Source organism: Phaseolus vulgaris, chromosome 6 (genome assembly GCF_051622355.1).
Source record: "Phaseolus vulgaris cultivar YP4 chromosome 6, ASM5162235v1, whole genome shotgun sequence".
Classification (NCBI taxonomy): Eukaryota; Viridiplantae; Streptophyta; class Magnoliopsida; order Fabales; family Fabaceae; genus Phaseolus; species Phaseolus vulgaris.
This window is the reverse complement of record NC_143503.1, coordinates 37774015-37785567: the sequence shown is the minus strand read 5'-3', so window position 1 is coordinate 37785567 and position 11553 is coordinate 37774015. Positions and strand designations below refer to the sequence as shown.

Genomic DNA, 11553 nt, shown 5'->3' with positions numbered 1-11553 from the left:
ATAATCCAAACATGTAATTATTTCCAAAAGAATTGTGGAATCTATGTAATTATCACAAACCCCATACTTCAAAAAAGTTATACATTTCCGTTTAAATTTTCTACTAACTAACTACTTAAAAAAAACGAGAACTAAATTGTATTTAAATTCAAAAGTTATACTATACACTTCATCCGAGAAATAATGGATCTTCCAAAACACTAAAATTGTGAGAGCAAAATCAGTCGAGATTTAAATGTGCTATAGAAAAAAAATGAAATTTTCATATCTCTATACTAAATCACATATAAATATGCATGTTACTACAATCAAATCAACTCATTTTGAATAAGTCATTACTAGAATAGTCTCTTTATCCTAATCACATTAATGGTTATGCCAAATGACATATTCAAGAGAACAACTAAACTTTCGATGATGCATATTGAAACCTACAATTAAAATTGTGTCAATATTTCACATGTAACTAACTGATTTGCAACCTATTTGAAAATGAATAAAGGTGACCGAAAGGATACTGCAACTAATACAATCATCAATCACCTGGAAGTTGTAGATGCATAAATAAATTCAAACAATATAAAATAAAGCATAGTCACCTTAAATTTTGGTTTATTTATCAAATAAAAGAAACCGAATACCAAAAGGAAGGACATCATAAGGACTTGTTATCATATGGAAACATCCTGTTTTGTCCCTTGTAACTAATAAGTAATAATCCATGTAATAAAGTGTCAGGGTGTCAATCCCATTAAAATTAAGTAATAATCCATGTAAAACAATTCATAGTCATGTCAAATTGGCCATGGGATGCTATATACAAACTATGAAAAATTCTCTACTTATTTATAAATTGACAATCAAGATGTCTAGGTACAAGTAAAACATGGTATGACATTCAAGCTGTCATAATATCAATATATTTTCCAGTGGCACCAACCGAAATTTCTAGGCACATAAACAATCAGTAATCTATCACAACAATAGTTAGGAACCTATCATTATTTTGATGATAGACCTTCAACCATTGGTTCTTACTGAAATCAATGCATAGTACAAAAAAAAAACTTCCATAGACATAAACTTCTGAGCTAAAAAACAGGGATTAAATTTCATTTGATTTCAATATAAAAAAGACTGCAACTTCCATCTCCACGGAAAAAGTCAGAATCCAATGTTTGAATTGAAAAGTTGAAGAAGGGTATTAATTGGTTGGACGAATTACATTCCAGCAGTCAATACCAGATGAATCAATTTCATTCAACGGAGACAATTCTGTAAATGAATTAATTTGAAAGTCATCTGAATTTCCCAGCCAATTTGTGTCCCTTGTCCATTACAACAATCTTATCACCAGAACATATTGCCTGCACATAAATTGAGATGCATCAATAAGTTAATCCTTATATAAGTATACCTTTTATAGAAATACAAAATATACAATACGTATCTTCTGAAAAATATCACAGAAAATATCATGTTCATCTGAATTTAATCGGAATACTTGAAAAAAATACCAATGTAATTATGATAATAAATAATAGTTTGTAGAGAGTCACAATAACCTCAATGATATGGTTACAGAGCAATCGAATTTTTCTCTGCATAAGGGGACCTAGAATGGCGTTGAGCAACTTGTAAATCTACTGCACTCAGGACATCATCAAGCATAACAACAGCTGAGTCATCATACAATGCCCTGCTAATTGAACAGTATTAGAATTTAGAACAGCCCTTTTATAAAAAGAATGAAGACATAAAACTCCCAAATATACTTATAATAAAAAGAGAATTGGAAGATAGCACCTTGCCAAAGCAAGACCTGCTCTCTGTCCACCCGATAAGTTGACTCCTTTCTCTACAATATAAGCAATGTCAACTCAAATTATACAATGAGACATCAACATCTACAAGAACTAACCTGTTGTATAGGTTTATCATGAGCCTTTGGATTCACAAACTCGTTAACCCCACACTTCTTAACTGACAACAAAAATAAAATCACAAGCCACTATCAATAAACCAAAAGGAATGTAATTATCTTGTGCCGAATCTTTAAACATCTGTTCGATGATGGGGACATTATACCTTCTTCAAATCTGGATGAAACTAAATCAGTTCCAATAATTCTTGAAGCACCTGAAATCCTTACCCCTTCTGCAGCCTAAAATAGTGATTGAAAATCAAGACTGGGAATTAATGTTACTATATCACATTATCAACGGCTGAAAGAAGCACTATTAAACGCAAAACAAAAAACATACCGCAAGGCCAAACAGCTCCAAGATTTGTCAAGTGGAGCACCTGGGTTGATCTTTGCAACAAAAGAATGTGGAGGTTCCCAAGAAATGGTATATGGGTTTTCCATTCTTAGAGAACCTTGGTTGCCCATCATTGATCATCACACCCCTATCGGTGTTCATCCTAAGGAGCTCACACATGTTGCTCTCTTCTGACTTACAATGTGCGCATTCCCCACACCCTCCTGTGAAATAAATTTGAAATTTTTGAACGCTCTGCACGTAGACACTTCAAAACATAAACAATATCTATATTTGTTTTACCTAGCATAGCATATTCACTGAAGGGGTATAATGGTTAAATTAATTGTAGTATGGGTTGGCTAAAAAGTGAAGGAAGTGCAAGAAGAATCAGTCCACTTTGTGTAATAAAAGAGACATTGTGAGGCTTCTGCTTCATACACCCCATAATTCATACATGCATCTTGTACTAAAATACCAAAATACTATTAACTTATATAAGTGCGTGTTTTTTAATGTTCTGCCATTGTCATTTCAAAAATTTCAAAAACACCTTAACAAAATGTCAATTTGAGAACATATTGTCGGAGAAAGATAATTAATTCCACCAAATCTGTTTATTAAATCCCAAATTATTTCAATAATATGCTAACAAATTTCAAAGATAAACTTCCTAACAAATCTGTTAATCAAATTTTAATATTAAATGTTCTAATAAATCTTCTAATCAAATTCCAAAATTTTAGGATATAGAATGTGTTTTTTAAAATAAGAAATAACCTTCTACTAGAAGGCTCTAGAATTAGTGATCAGAAAAGACGTTGTTATAGCTATCAAAAGAAAACCTAACTCTAATTATACTCATACAAACCACAAACTCTAAATTCTAAATTTAATTTTAATGTTTCAAATTTAATTTTATTGTTTCCAGTCCCTTAAATCAACAAAGAAATTTTTAACCATTACACTCAAATTTAATTTTAATGTTTCAAATTTAATTTTATTATTTCAAGTCCCTTAAATCAACAAAGAAGTTTTTAACCATTACACTAGTTAACTTCTTTTTTTGTTGTCATATTATAATTATTATTATATTTATTAATATAATTATTAATATTAATATAATTAATAATATCAAAATTATTAATATTATTCACATATTTAATATCATTCATATTATTAATTTTATTATTATTATTGAAATTAATAATATTATTCATAATTATTATAATATTATTCATAATAATAATAATAATAATAATAATAATAATATTAGTATTAATAAATATTACTAACATTATTAATAATATTTATATTATATTAAATGATAAATAAAAAAATTATCATACATATATTTATAATATTTAAATAACATTTTTTGTAATTTATATTATTTATGTATTTTGAATTTTTATTATTATATATTAAATAATAAATACATATAAATTTATAATAAAAAATAAAAGATAAATAAACATGCGTTACAAATTATAGATATTTAAAATAATTATATATGTGTGTATGTGTATATATGTGTGTTTTGAGGTTTGTAGGTTGAAAGAAGCACGTGGGGTGGTTTCTGTTTTGTTTTTCCGTTTCATCTTGCTTTTTTTTTCATTTTTGTCTATTTTGGGTGCAGGATGCAGTGAAGAAAAAACAGAAAATTAGGTCCAGTGGTTTCCTGTGTGTGTGGCGGGTACTTTTTTGGAATGTTGTGGTGTGAGAGAAACAGCGGTGTGAACAGAAAACCTAGTGAAGGTGGACTAAAGGGGTGCAAAAAATTATAGTAGGGGGTGTTAGCAGAAAAATAGTGAAGATAACGGGTGTGATGTGGGCTTAGGGTTGCATAAAAAACAGTAGGTTTAAGCAGAAAAAACAGTGAAGGTGGGCTGAGAGATAAAAAAGAAATAAGAAAAAGGGGTGAAAACAAAGGAAATCTGGTAGTGTGGAAAGCAAAACATTTTTTAATTAAAAAAACAAGAATAAAAAAAAACTTTTTTGTACTTTTTTCATATCTTTTTAGGAATAGGCAAAATTTTATTATTTTATGTTTCCTTCTCTTAGTCCATGTATAGTACCTTGAACATTAATTATTAATTTGACATGTACAAAAAGCAAAACCAAAGCCTTTATTTTATAAACATCTTACATATTCAATTTATAATGAGAAAATAAGAAATATGATGTTGTAATTCAAAAAGAGGAAATTATTGTATTAGTGTAATTCAAAATTAAGTAGAAAGACTGAATATTAGTAATGAATGGACCTTTTGCTTTAATCAAGTGTGAAACAAGAATAAAAGAAAAGTTGGAGATCAAGCCAGCAGTGAACTGCAAAGATTGTGAAACCCTGCAAGCACTAAACAAGGTCACCATTAATCTAGCCTAAATCTAGACCAACCAAACCAAATGTGGGGTTGGGCATGAAACACGACAATTAGAATTAAGTGCTTAAATAGAAAGAGTTTCAACATCAAAAGTCAATAGGGATGATACCCAACTGTGCACACTTTGGTCAGACCCATCCACTGGTTACCTACCAGAGAGGATTTCAAGCAAGAACATATCAAAGGCAAATACATCTGTCTTCTCATCTAATAACTCCATGCATATAGTACTTGGTGCCAAATGCCTACAAAACATAATAACAAATTCCCATTTAAAAACCAACTATATACATAGATATAATTGAATAAATGGTTCATTTGTGTCCACTGAGATGGAACCCACTTTTGTAAACTTATTTTTTTAATAAAAAAATATTTATATTATTAGAGGGCAAGCCTTGGTGCAGCGGTAAAGTTGTGCCATGACTGGTTGGTCATGGGTTTCAATTCAGAAACATCCTCTTTGCATATGCAAGGCTAAGGCTGCATACTAACCGTCTTTCATACCCTCAAAAGCACTTATAATTTTGAAATCAAACATACCTGCCTAGCTCATATTCCAATATCCTAGTCAATGTTTTATTTACCATTTACCATCACAGGCTAGGTTGACTTCAATTAACTAGGTAACAAGCAAATGTCGGCCTAACTGAAGATAAGAAACCTACTTAAACACTATAAAAGATTCAATTGATAACGTAATAGTCTATTGTCAATCCAACACCCCAGAAGAGGCTCTGCATATTCTCCTAGTTCATCCAAAGTTATTGTAGTTTCTGAAAATCATTTAAAATATATCTAGAAAGACAAAAAGAAGAACAGAACTAGCATCCAAAACTTATTTTAAGAGTAGTTAGGCTCTCTTAGGGAAATAGTAATGTTGCTTAAAATTCCTCGAGCCTACTCTACCATATATCACAAAGTATACCATAAACGATTTTGTGTTTTTTTTCATAATGTTCGAAAGGGGTTGGATGGTAAAACTGAAATGGAGAAATAAAAAGTCAAAAATTTTGATTCCAATCAAACAAGTTTACCTCTGACGGTGGGGTTTGACTCGCCAGTGGATGCGGAAGCTATTCTCTGCCACTTCAATATGCATAGTAAGCTTCCCAATCTTAGCACATCAGGTTTGAAAGGGTCCAAATAAAACGATGAGAACTGTACAAGAAAGGAGATATAACAAATGAATAAGAGGGCAAAATTAAGAATATAACCTAGTTTTCTCGAGTTTTCGTGAGTGAAGATAAAACTTTCTGGGCAGGTTTCATGAGGTTGAAGGTAGGGGAAGGATGATCAGCGGCGGTATGAACCTAAAATCTAACCCCACGGCTGGAGGCAGAGTCGACGGTTGAAGCATCAAACTCGTCGCACTCAAGGATGGTGGAAGTGGCAACATGTTGGTGGCGCGAGGGACTGGACGGGGAGGAAGGAGGGTTGGGAGAGGGAATCGAAGTTCGGTGACAGGGGAGCTATTGGATATCTTGAGAGGGGGAAGGTTGGCGGGATTGATGAATGGGATGAGAAAGGAAGAGAGGTGTGAGCGTGGTTGCATAGGTTGACGATTACACAGTGAGGGTTTGTGTGAGGGTTTCGAAAGAGAAGAGATGAGAGGGTTTCACAAGCTTCAAAAACTTGTCAAATACAATATTTAGGGGGGAAATTCACGTTATGGAGGGAGGGTTTATGTGAGGGTTTAGAAAGAGAAGAAATGAGAGGGTTTTACAAGCTTAAAAGATTTGTCAAATACAATATTTAGGGGGAAATTCTTTTTGCAGGAAAAAGACTAACATTATGGAGGGAATGAGGAAAATTATTTTTGGGAAAAAGATAAATGTTATGAACGGAACGAAAATGTGGAAGAGTGGTCTACTTTCATAAAATGACATATTTTAAAAGGAAGATGTGGTGCTTGTTAACCGAGATAATGGTGACTGAAAAAATCCACATAAGTATTTTTATATGTTTTTTTCACCCAGTTAAGGAGGAACTCCAAAAAAAACACAAAAAAGATATAGCGAAGAAAAGACAGGATGTTTTGTTTTTTGGAAAAACAAGTTTTTCAGTTAAGTTTGCTCTCGGTGTGGAATATATTACGCCTTATTCCTTAGGTGTTTTGATTTGAAATTTTTACCAGACATTCCTTATTGTTTTTATTGATTTGAGACTGAGATTTGAGCCTCAAATTTGTTCTCAATTTCCTTATGGTTTTTAGGATTATTAAGGTTTGTAGGGTTTTTTAGGGTTTATAGGGTTTTTACTATTTTTAGTGTTTTTAGGGTTCTTAAGGTTTTAGGGTTCTTTAGGGTTTTTAGGTTTACTGGACTTCATAGGGTTTATTACGGTTCCAGGGGTTTTAGGGTTTAAATGGTTTTTTGGATTTTTATGGTTTATAGGATTATCAAGGTTTTTAAGGTGAGTTTACCGTGGGTGAGTTTATCGTGAGTGATTTTAAGGTGAGTGAGTTTATCGTGAGTGAGTTTATTATTGGTGGCTTTATCGTGGGTAACTTTATCGTGAGTGAGTTTATTGTGGGTGACTTTATCGTGAGTGAGTTTATCGTAAGTGATTTTATTGTGCCCTTAACCCCAAACCCAAAAACCCCAAATTGTAAACCTAAAACCTAAAATCTTAAAACCCTAAACCCCAAATCCTAAAACTTTAACACCCTAAACCCTGAAACCCAAATATCCTAAAACCCTAAAGGATTGCTTCTTAACTTACCAATGCTATACATTCTAAATCTCTGATATATAACAAGAGTGGGTAAATTTAGATGATGCTTAAGTGTTAGCAAGACTATTCTAGTAATGTTAGAATCGAAGTGCAAAAATAAGTCCACCTCATATATATCTTCAATGCTTTTCAAGGGAGCAACCCATTCTCCAATAAGCTTCTTGTCCCACGCACGTGGTCACATGAACTGCAAGAAAAAAATGATGAATTATAGCACTAGCAAATTACAAGACATACCAATTTCTAAAAGCTTCAATGTAGTTTTCACACTTCTGTTTCTGCCTTGTTTTCTTTTCCATGTGTTTTAGGCTTTGCATGACAAAGTAATTAGGCTTTGTATATGACCTTTCTATTCATTTTTTCAAAATAAATAGTTTATACAGCGTCATAATCACACACAAAATATGATACCAAAACCTTGTTTTCCAATGTAGGGCACCCAATCTAACTCACATGAAATCCAAGGTTTCAAATTGCAATTTACACTACAACCATAATTGTAGCCACAATATTGTGGTTTTGGAGGTTTCCACAACGGCATCAGAATCATAATTGTGATTGCATCAACTACATTTGTCAACAATTTTCCACAATTCAATATCAATATCAATACAATTGTGACCACAGTTTAGAAGATCGATCTTAATCTATTCATAATAGAGAAGTATGCAGAGAGTCAAGTTTCTTAAAGAACTATTCTTATTAGATTCATCACTGACTGCAATATGTTTTACATTACATTTGGATTGATAGTTTGCACTTTTAGTTTCTCCACAAAGTACTAATAAGATTTAATTTTAGATAAATGGTCTACTATTAAAAAATTGATCTTGATCTACCGATAGTGCAGAGACTTTTTTATCCTCTGGGAAAGAAAATAAAAGTGTTAAATAACATACACAAATTTAAATCACTAAGTAACCGTGTGCACCTGATAATCAGTTAATGCACTATATGACGTAATCACCCCACAAGATATGTAGCTTTTTGGACAATTTGCCCTTTGATCGTTGTATAAAGAAAGTAAGAAATCCTTCATACAGATTCACTCATTATGGAAGACGACATGACAGTTGCAAAGGTAATTAACCAAAAGATTGGACGGACGTCTTCTTTAACACCGAAAACATTTGTGGGACGTCTCCATGGTAAGGATCTAGAAATTTTGGACTCTTCAATTAAGCCAAGGTTCTGACAAAAGCAACATTAATATCAACTTTCAAATAGGTCAAGTCTTCCAAAAATAACAATTAAAGTATACACATCACATGCATAGGAGCCAACCATTAGTATTGCTAAAGCTGATTTCTCCATATTTAGTGTATAAAGATGCAATGTCTTAATTCCATGAGATAAAATCTTTTTGCACATTTCAGTTCCCAAGTGAACTCCATAAGACTTGACAGCTTCTTCATTGTCCTTGATAGGCTCTAAAGCAGACATAATGTCAGCTGGTATCTAGATTATGTCATTGAAAATAAAACAATGTATTAGAGTCCATGGGACTTGAGTAATATAACAAATTGGTAAAATGTGACAGACAAGTATTACATAACAACGACATATTATGTGGAAACATTTTATCTTAACATTGATCCCTAATACTAGTTAATTATGTTCACTCGTCCAACACAACATTCTAGAATTTAACTATCTATCGCAAGTAATACTTTACCTCGCAATGTATGTTGAGGTTTAATTTTTATTAATATTCTGAAGCACAACTGATATTTTCTTCCAGTATGCATATATAAAGAGGGATCAATATGTATCGTTCAAGTGCCTTTTTTATACTTTCTTTAGACCCCCATCCTGCAAGGTCCTTGAGATTATTGAAGGTCTATACAAAAGGTCTATACAAAAAATAAATTCTTACCTTTGTTTTACAAAACCCAGTCATGCGGAGAAAACCCTTGTAATTATTAATGGGCATAATTCCAGGTACAATAGGACAAGTTATTCCAATTTGGCAACAGTCATTCACAAATTTCAGGGATGTATCCGTATCATAAAATAACTGGGTGACAATTACATCTGCTCCAGCATCAACCTATAAAAAACATGAACTCAGAATAGGAGGCCCGAGAAAGAGGCAGAAAAATTAACAAAAAAATTCCTTGCAAAAGAATCCTTCACGACTGCCAACCCTTCACTTGCTACTTTTCATTTTCATTTAGAAGAAAGCTAAGTTTATCCAAAAATGCAGCATTTCTCTTTAGTATCTTTTTTTTTTTGCCCTTCTTGTTTAATAAAAGTCACAGATTAAAAGAATTCCCTATACTATGTTCCAGAACAGATAAAAAAACTTTTAACACATAAACGGATGAATTCTAATTCAATGACGAGACCTTGCTCTTCAGGTATTCAAGATCCTTTTGATAACATTCAGCTGTAGCCAACCCATCACTTCCTATAACATCCGGATGTGCCTCTGAAGAGAAAGACTGTAGATTGTAAGAGAAAATGATGGTGGAAAAAAGGAGCAGAAAAGCACTTAACAGAATGAGATAATGAAGTTGAAAATCATGAGATGTGCGAAACCTGGATAACCAGCTATTGTAATGCCAAAGCAGTCACCATATTTAGCTGATATGTTTCACCTACAAAAAATTGGCATCCACAAAACCAGCACTCAAACAAACTGAACTAACAGGATCAACAGCTAGTATCAAATTTTATGAAACTAAGCCCAAAGTTTTATCATCACTAAAAATGCAGTATAATGTTCCAAAACTCATTAACGTTTGATTTTAAAAAAAAAGTTTCATTCCTTATATTTTCAGGCAGTGCAGAGTATCCAGGTGCTTTGCCAATAACAAATTTCCATCAAGGAACACGACTGCCCCACCTTTAGTGGGGTCTGCTCTCCCAAACACGTTTTTTCCATCCACAAGACTTAAATGCAAATCTAGCTCAAAAGGAGCAAGCCACCAACAACTCGTTGGTCCAGCATATCTCAGATCTCAGATAGTACAAAAAATGAGACACTGACAAGTTATGAGAGAGGAGTCGGTCTGTGCACAATTGAAATCTTTTCTTAAAAAAGGGTTTCTACGAAAATAGCTATAAACCATCAAAGTCCTTCCAAATGGAGTCTAGAATTGGTAAAATAGAGCCTGAGTGAGGGTGATATGGTTCTGTAACCATCCTAGCTGAGATTAGCAAAAATAGAATGAATTATATAAATATGAGGAAAATTGGAGGTGAAAGGAATTGGTACCAGGTCGCGTGCGCAGGCAAAGCCGCCTTCAACCTGCACAAATTTGTCCTGGCCATGTGGGGGGTCACCTTGAAGAGCAAGCACATTCTGGAGGCCGTAGGACTTGATGTGGAGAGCATGGTCTATCTTCTCAACAGGCATGTTGGTGCAGGTTAGGTGCATCATGGTATCCACACAGACAATGTTCTGCATCTTGTTGGCAATTTCCAAAGTTAGATCAGTGGTGGTTCCACCAGCACCCCAGGTGATATCACAAAACGAGGGATTGTGCACCACCATGCGGTCCATCCTCTCAAACAAATTGTCCACCCATCCTCAGTCTTGGGCGGGAAGAACTCAAACGAGAACACCACCCTGTTTGGATCAGCTGCGGGTTCATGTATTTTATCTATGATCTTCATTTTCTACAGTTTTTATCCCTAAGACCAGGCCAACCAAAACACTATTAGGTAGATACAACAATGTTGTAGCGTAAAACAAACAATCGGAGATTGGTATTCATACAATAACATTATACATCATTTCACATTTTATAATTATAGCATTAAGAAAGAAAAGTTGAAAGGAACGAGAGCAATAGTAGTTCGTACCTTGTGGTGTGAGGTGAGGTAGGGAGAGATAGAGCAAGTGCACAATGTAAGCAATGTGAGGAGTGGAAGTACGGTTATATATAGACTATTTGAATAAACTACTTTAGAAGCACTTAGAACTATACGAAAAGAAAATAGCAGAAAATAATAAAAAATAAATAAATAAACTTTCTCTAAAGTTGAAATTAACTTACTTACAAGTTAAAATTCGTGTTTAAGAAAAGTTAAAATCAGTTTCTACACAAATTAAAATCAGCTTGTAAGTTAATTGAAGAAACTTTACGAGTAAAAGATGATTTTTAAGTTATGCACAAACTTAATTCATTTTATCTTCTTGTTGGTCTAGTGTTTCAAGAAAA

At 33.0% G+C, this 11553-nt stretch overlaps 1 pseudogene across 1 annotated transcript; it reads right to left on the bottom strand.

The window, feature by feature from the left end:
* Positions 1-4572: 4572 nt before the first annotated feature.
* Positions 4573-11449, bottom strand: LOC137832946 (methylenetetrahydrofolate reductase (NADH) 2-like; annotated as a pseudogene). Its single transcript, XR_016521572.1, has 9 exons — positions 10601-11449; positions 9926-9982; positions 9733-9815; positions 9261-9434; positions 8669-8842; positions 8316-8575; positions 7491-7571; positions 5686-5809; positions 4573-4893 (listed from the first exon to the last, which is right to left on the bottom strand). The product of XR_016521572.1 is annotated as a methylenetetrahydrofolate reductase (NADH) 2-like (transcript).
* Positions 11450-11553: the final 104 nt, after the last annotated feature.